This window comes from Strix aluco, chromosome 34, assembly GCF_031877795.1.
Source record: "Strix aluco isolate bStrAlu1 chromosome 34, bStrAlu1.hap1, whole genome shotgun sequence".
Taxonomy (NCBI): Eukaryota; Metazoa; Chordata; class Aves; order Strigiformes; family Strigidae; genus Strix; species Strix aluco.
This window is the reverse complement of record NC_133964.1, coordinates 420902-427765: the sequence shown is the minus strand read 5'-3', so window position 1 is coordinate 427765 and position 6864 is coordinate 420902. Positions and strand designations below refer to the sequence as shown.

At 52.4% G+C, this 6864-nt stretch overlaps 1 pseudogene; it reads left to right on the top strand.

The window, feature by feature from the left end:
• Nucleotides 1-1526: 1526 nt before the first annotated feature.
• On the top strand, nt 1527-4115 carry LOC141917112 (olfactory receptor 14A16-like; annotated as a pseudogene).
• Nucleotides 4116-6864: the final 2749 nt, after the last annotated feature.

Below are 6864 nucleotides of genomic sequence, written 5' to 3'. Positions count from 1 at the left end.
CGTCAAACCCACCTGAGGGGTCATTAAAATACCTTGGGCTGGTCCTCTGCTGCGGAGCTGGGCCGGGCTCCTGGGACGGAGGGAGCTCAGGGCAAGTGGTCAGCGCTGCAGAGAGACAGCTCTGCCCAGGAGCAGCTCCTCTGCAAAGCGCAGTAGGGCTGAGGGCACTGCCTGCAGGCACCAAGGGCAGAGGAGCCGGGCACAGAGAGGGGAAAGGCAGATGGCAGTGGCAGGATGCTGAGAGCTCACTGGAGGAGAAATCTTCGCAGCCCTTGACACAGTAAGTCTGTGGGTGCAGGGCAATGCAGCTGCAGGTGGTGGAGGGATGTGGTGAAGCCGGCACAGCCGCCAGGAATGTCCCTGGTGTCTGGAGGAGGAGGCCGTGCTCCAGAGCAGGGCTTCCCTGCTGCACTGTCAGAGGGACAGGCCATGGCGGCTGCCTTCTCCTGGGGACGGCTGCAGGGGTGTGCAGGCGCGGGTGCAGCCAGGGGTGCCCAGGGCTGTCCTTGAGAGCAGGGTCCCTGCAGCCCAGGGGCTGTGTGCTGGGGCAGGGACTCTGCCGCCTGCCAAGGTCAGCACTCAGCCTGCCCGGGGAGCTGCCCACGGCGCTGTGGGGAGAAGCTGTGGGGGGAAGGAGAGACCCCCGGCAGGGCAGGGTCCTTCTGCTGTGGAGAGGGTGCTGCATGGTACATATCGTGAGAGCCTTTTTGAAGAAGAACATCAAGCCAACATTTAACTGAAAGGGAAAGAATCTGTGCTTTGAGTTTTCCCCTGTTCACTTCCTGGGTGGACAGAGGGAGATGGGAAATTATTTCTCCATTCTGGAGAAAGAAGTGAGACCCAAGTTCTCCTTAGGAGTTTTCTGAACTGCTTCTTAGACCCTGCACACACAGAGATGCCCCTGGGCAGGGCCCTGCTGCCAGGAGGAGTCTTCAGGGCAAAGCTGGGCACACAGCGGGAGGGATGGGGGCTGTGAGCACTGACAGGGACGAGTCTTGGAGAGAGGGAAACAACTCCTTGTAGGCAGAACTCCAGTCAGCAGAGATACTCTGAATCACTCTCTGCATAGGGAAATACGGAGATGTTTGGAGAAACTGAATTTGAAACTGGACTCTTCTGAAGTTCACAGAAGTCCATTTTCTTCAACTACATTTTTAATGAGATCATCCTCCAGTGGAGAGAGGTGTAATAAGCACAGGGCACCTGCATGGTGACCAGCTGGTCACTTGTGGGCAGACCTGTAGCTCTCCTGACTCTGCAAGAGGGCAGAGGGATGCCTTTTGTCCCTCAGGGCTCCCCTGTGTTCAGGCTGCGAGCAATGCAAGAGATGTTGTCTTCTGCCCCTTCAAAGAAACAGCCCTCACTCAGAAGCATGAACCTGAGCTTATAAAAGGGCGTTGGATGCAGATCCCAAAAAGAAAGAGAAGTAATTTTGAGTGGAGTTTTTTGGAGCATAGGATTGGCTCAGAGAAGTCTGCCTTCCATTATCAATGTCTCTTCCTCTTTCAACAGTCCCCCATGCCCAGAGAGAACAAATGTCCAACAGCAGCTCCATCACTGAGTTCCTCCTCCTGGCATTCGCAGACACACGGGAGCTGCAGCTCTTGCACTTCTGGCTCTTCCTGGGCATCTCCCTGGCTGCCCTCCTGGGCAACGGCCTCATCATCACCGCCATCGCCTGTGACCGCCACCTGCACACCCCCATGTACTTCTTCCTCCTCAACCTCTCCCTCCTCGACCTGGGCTCCATCTCCACCACTCTCCCCAAAGCCATGGACAATTCCCTCTGGGACAAAAGGGCAATTTCCTACTATGGATGTGCCACACAGGTCTTTTTCTTCTATTTCTTTGCTTCAGGAGAGTATTTCCTTCTCACTCTCATGTCCTACGACCGCTACGTTGCCATCTGCAAACCCCTGCACTACGGGACCCTCCTGGGCAGCAGAGCTTGTGTCCACATGGCAGCAGCTGCCTGGGGCACTGGGTTTCTCTATGCTGTGCTGCACACAGCCAACACATTTTCACTACCCCTCTGCCAAGGCAATGCTCTGGACCAGTTCTTCTGTGAAATCTCCCAGATCCTCAAGCTCTCCTGCTCACACTCCTACCTCAGGGAAGATTGGCTTATCATGGTTAGTGCCTGTTTAGGTTTTGGATGTTTTGTTTTCATTGTGGTGTCCTATGTGCAGATCTTCAGGGCCGTGCTGAGGATCCCCTCTAATCAGGGACGCCACAAAGCCTTTTCCACGTGCCTCCCTCACCTGTTTGTGGTCTCCCTCTTCATCAGCACTGTTATGGTTGCCCACCTGAAGCCCCCCTCCATATCCTCCCCACTTCTGAACCTAGTGGTTTCATTTCTGTACTCAGTGGTGCCTCCAGCAGTGAACCCCCTCATCTACAGCATGAGGAACCAGGAACTCAAGGATGCCCTGAAGAAACTGATTGGACGTTTGTCATCAGCCATAGACTGTCAAACTTTCTCTGCAAATAGCTCCCAGCGTATGTTATGACAACCTAAACATTTCTTTCCTTTGTTATATGGTTATTTTTCTTTATACATTCCTGATGATGATCTATAAAGAAATTAGATTATTCTTTCCCTCCTACATCAGTATCCACCTGTCTTGTATGGCCCAGGGCCATTGTCTAAAGGAGAAGACAGGTCCTCTGTGTATTTAAGCAAAATAAATGAACCCATGATTTCTTTGTCTTACATCCATCCTTACCACAACAGGAGTGTATGTGGAATGAAAACACTTTTCTGGTTGCACCAGCTCAGGGATCTTGCACTGATCTGGGGAAAGGGGATGGAACGGAGGAGCACCAAACCATTCAGGATCTGCTGGAGAGGAGAGCAGGACATGCAGGGTGCCCCTGACCTCCTTCTCCTTGTGCCATGGGTGCCTCCCATCTCTGGGGATGACTCCTCCCTGTCCCCGAGGAGCTGCTGTGCCCTTCAGAGGGGCTGAGGCTGCGGGGTGAGTGCCCAGAGCACCCTGCAGTGGGCACTGCCTTGGGACCGGCCCAGACTGGGCTTTCCTGGGGATAGAGGAAGAGAGAGGGCGAGGGAGGTGGGAGGGCTTGGAGGGAGCTGGGCTGGGCTGGAAAGTGCCAATGAGAGAAAACCATCAGCATATAACTCGCACTTTGTGACCACACAGGGTGAGGACACTCACCAGGGCATTTGTAGTGCAGAGCCAGGGCTTGTGGAAGGGATTGAAGACACTCAGGTGCAGGAGAGAAGAGGCTGGTCTGTGCCCTTGGTGGCATGGACAGACCAGGAAGGTGGCCCAGGACCTTCATCACCCCCCAGCCTCTCTCATCAGCCATTTCCAGCACTGGCTGCTCACCCAGGGCTATGGGTGAGGCTTTCTGTGAGACCATCTCCATCCTCCTGCTGGTCTCAGTGCCTGGATGGGGGGAACTTCCAGCCCTGCCCGGCCTCTCTCCTGGCCCAGACCCCAGCAGACCCTGGAACAAGGCTGTCTGCAAAGACCAACATGGGACACAGCTGGGTCTGGGCAGGGGTTGGATGCCAGGGGAGCTTCCAAAGCAGCATGGCCGTGGGGAGAAGGGGCAATAAAGGTGTCTGTGGGTTGAACAAGGGAACCTTTCAGTTATCGCAAATCAAATGGAGGGGTTGATTGGGAAAATCCAGCACAGATTTACCAAGGTCAAATTGTGCCAATCTAACCTGATCACAACATAAATCTCCTGTCAGCATGAGGAGAGCAGTGGATGTTGTTTACCTGGATTTCAGAAAGGCTGCTTCCTACAGATTTCTCCTGGACAAATGGGCAAGATACACATTGGAGGTGGGTAGGAAATTGGCTAGCAGGCTGCACTCAGAGGGTGGTGATCAATGATTTTTACTAAGGCTGGAAGCCTGTAAAAGATACATCGCCCAGGAAAAGATACTGGATTTCACCCTGTTCAACATCTTCCTCAATTCTCTGGAGGACGGGGTTGAAATCACCCTCACAATGTTTGCTGATGACAGCACAGAGGGTGGTGAGGTGGACACATCAGAAGGCAGAGCCGCCTCACAGAGAGACCTGGACAGGCTGGAAGAATGGTCCCGCAAGAACAAGATGAAGTTTAACAAAGGGGTTTAGCCTGAAGTTTGGCAAAGTCCTGCCCTTGGGTGGGAATAACCAAGGACACCAGTACAAGCCTTGATCTGCGTGGCTGGAAGCAGCCTTGCTGAAAAGGACCTGTTCCTGGGGGACAGCAAGCTGAAGATGAGCCAGCAGTGCACCGCTGCAGCACCAACGGCAAACAGGCTCCTGGGCTGCATCCTCAAGGGCGTCACTAGCAGACACAGGGACTGGATCATCCCACTCTGCTCAGCGCTTGTCAGGCTCCACCTGGAGTACTGTGTCCAGTTCTGGTCCCCACAATTAACGAAAGACGTGGACAGACTGGAGATAGTCCAACAGAGTGAGAACAATCATTCACTGGAAGAAACTCCCCAAGGGACGTGATGGAGTCCCCATCACGGAAGGCGCTAGATAATCTCATGCAGGCTCCCTTTTGCACAAAAATTTGGACCAGATGACCTGTTGAGGTGCCTTCTAACCTGGGCTGGTCTATGAGTCTAGGATTCTATGAATATCTCTATCATTTAATAGTGCTAAACTGCCCAGGTCCCAGGAGAGTCCCCTGTGCTGCCCCACCATGACCAAATATGTCCCATTGGCCTCCAGGTAGGGTATGACCCCTTCTTCACTGCGCTCTCAGCCTCATCATCCAATTGGTGTTTTACCCATCTTTTTGTCAACCCATCCAGACTGGATTGGCCTAACTTGGGTACAAGAATATTGAGGAAGACCATGTCCAAAGTCTTCCAGAGGTGAAGATACATGACACCCACTGTTCTTCCCTCATTCACAGAAGCAGTTACTTCATCAAGAAGTCAGTCAGGTGGGTGAGGCATGATTTACCCTTGGGAAGTCCATGCTGACTGCGTTTGGACACATTCCTCTCTTTTAGGAGCCCAGAAATGTCACCCAAGTAGAGTGTTAGACCACATACTTAATTTCTCTGATCTTTCACGTATTTGCAACTGTCCAGGATACAATGACAATTTCTAAAGTCACTTTTTCAGATGCAGACTGTCTAGGCAAGGGCCCTTCCATTATTCTCTGCATTTACCCTCCCCTTACTCTTTGTTCATTCAGATACCTCTCGCGGATGCACTTGCATCTTTGACACCAGGGAGGTAAAACTTTGCCTGGCTTTCAATAGCAATAGTTTACTCCTCATGAAACTTTAGCTTGCTTTACTCTTCTTTGCTCACAATTAGGAAAAAGAATCTGTGTCCATGTGCAGCCAGTTCTCTAAGGAAAGCAGGTGGGAGCTGGTGCAAAGGGGCTCTAACCTCTAGCTGCAGCCTGTAGTAGAGAAGTCTGATGTAAGGAAAAGTCCCAGGAGGCCAATAAGAGAAATGGTGGGGTTGGGGAGGTGAGGGGGAAAGTTGTTCATTCTGTGTCAGACCTCAAGGAACTGATTTTCCACCTGTCCAGATGTCCTTAGGAGAGACCCTGCATCAGTATCTATTGGAGAATGCTGACATCACCTCTTCTCTACACTGAAAAGTAACAAAATACACCCTTGAAAATAAAACCTCATTTTATTTGAAGCTCTTTGAAATGCTCATCCATAACTACACGAGGAAACTGCTCCAATTTTCTGTACAAGTCTTGAAGACTTGAAGAAAAGTACAGGAAGAGACATGGCTCCTTAGGGCTTGTTTTATTTTAATAAGCCCATGGTGTATTTGACCCTCAGGTACTGAGAGGAGATTACTCGAACCTCTCAAGGCTTGATATAAAAAGCAAAACCTGAAGTACCTTGAAGCATCATGGAGTCCCACTGAGGACCATGACCAGCAAAGCCTCCCCAAAGATTCATTAGGACAGATAATTGGAGGCCATGATTGCAGGTAGGCAAAGGGAAGTGCAGGCAGCTCTAATGCTAGGAAAACATGGAGTTTGTCTGATGAAGCAGAAAGGCCAAGCCCTGACCCCCAGCCCCTGGGAAGGCAGATCGTGTCCTTCACGCATTGCTCAGGGCTCTTCGAGGGACAGTGGGATGTGGGGTGGGTGATGCTGAGTGAAGAACAATGGTATGACAGTCCCCAGCCCTATGGGGGGTGTGCAAGGGGGCAATGAGCCCCCCTGAAAGCCTTTGGACAACATGTCCCCTCATAGGCCTTGGTGGCAGAGACGATGGCTGTACCCAAGGGCACAAAGACTTGGGTTCTCTTGCTGACTCCCAGCCTTGCCAGCGCCCTTTCCCATCTCCACCACAGGTTGTCCTACGCTGTCCACAGCTGCTCCTGTTTCCCTTCAGGCCGTAGACACCCACCTCGCTTCCTCACCTTGTCTCCCCCTGGCATTTCCACACCTTCACTGACATCTGGCCACACTCACACTGTGATCCTGGAAGCACAGAGACATGGACTGATCTCATCCACATTCTGGATGACTTCTTGTGCCACAGCACAACCCTTGGAGTGACATTTCTTCCTCCACATGCCCAGTCTCCACCTTCCAAGCTGCACTGCGTGACAATGTTTTTGTCTCCTGCTGTTTCCTACAACCCTCTGGGAAACAACCCTTCAAGCAGGGAACCCAACCCCTCCGCCTTCTTGTGGCCTTTCACCCAACCAGACAGAAGCCGCCTCACCAAGATCTCCCAGGGCTGCTGGCTGTACAGCTTCTCGGGTAGACACAGCCAAGCCCTGTGCCTGCTGCTCTCCTGTCATGTTCACAGGCAGAAGAGACACAACAACCCAAATCTAAGCCCCCTTCCTGGAGTGAGCCTGGGCCCTTGGGCAGAGGGGATCTCACAGTCCATGTG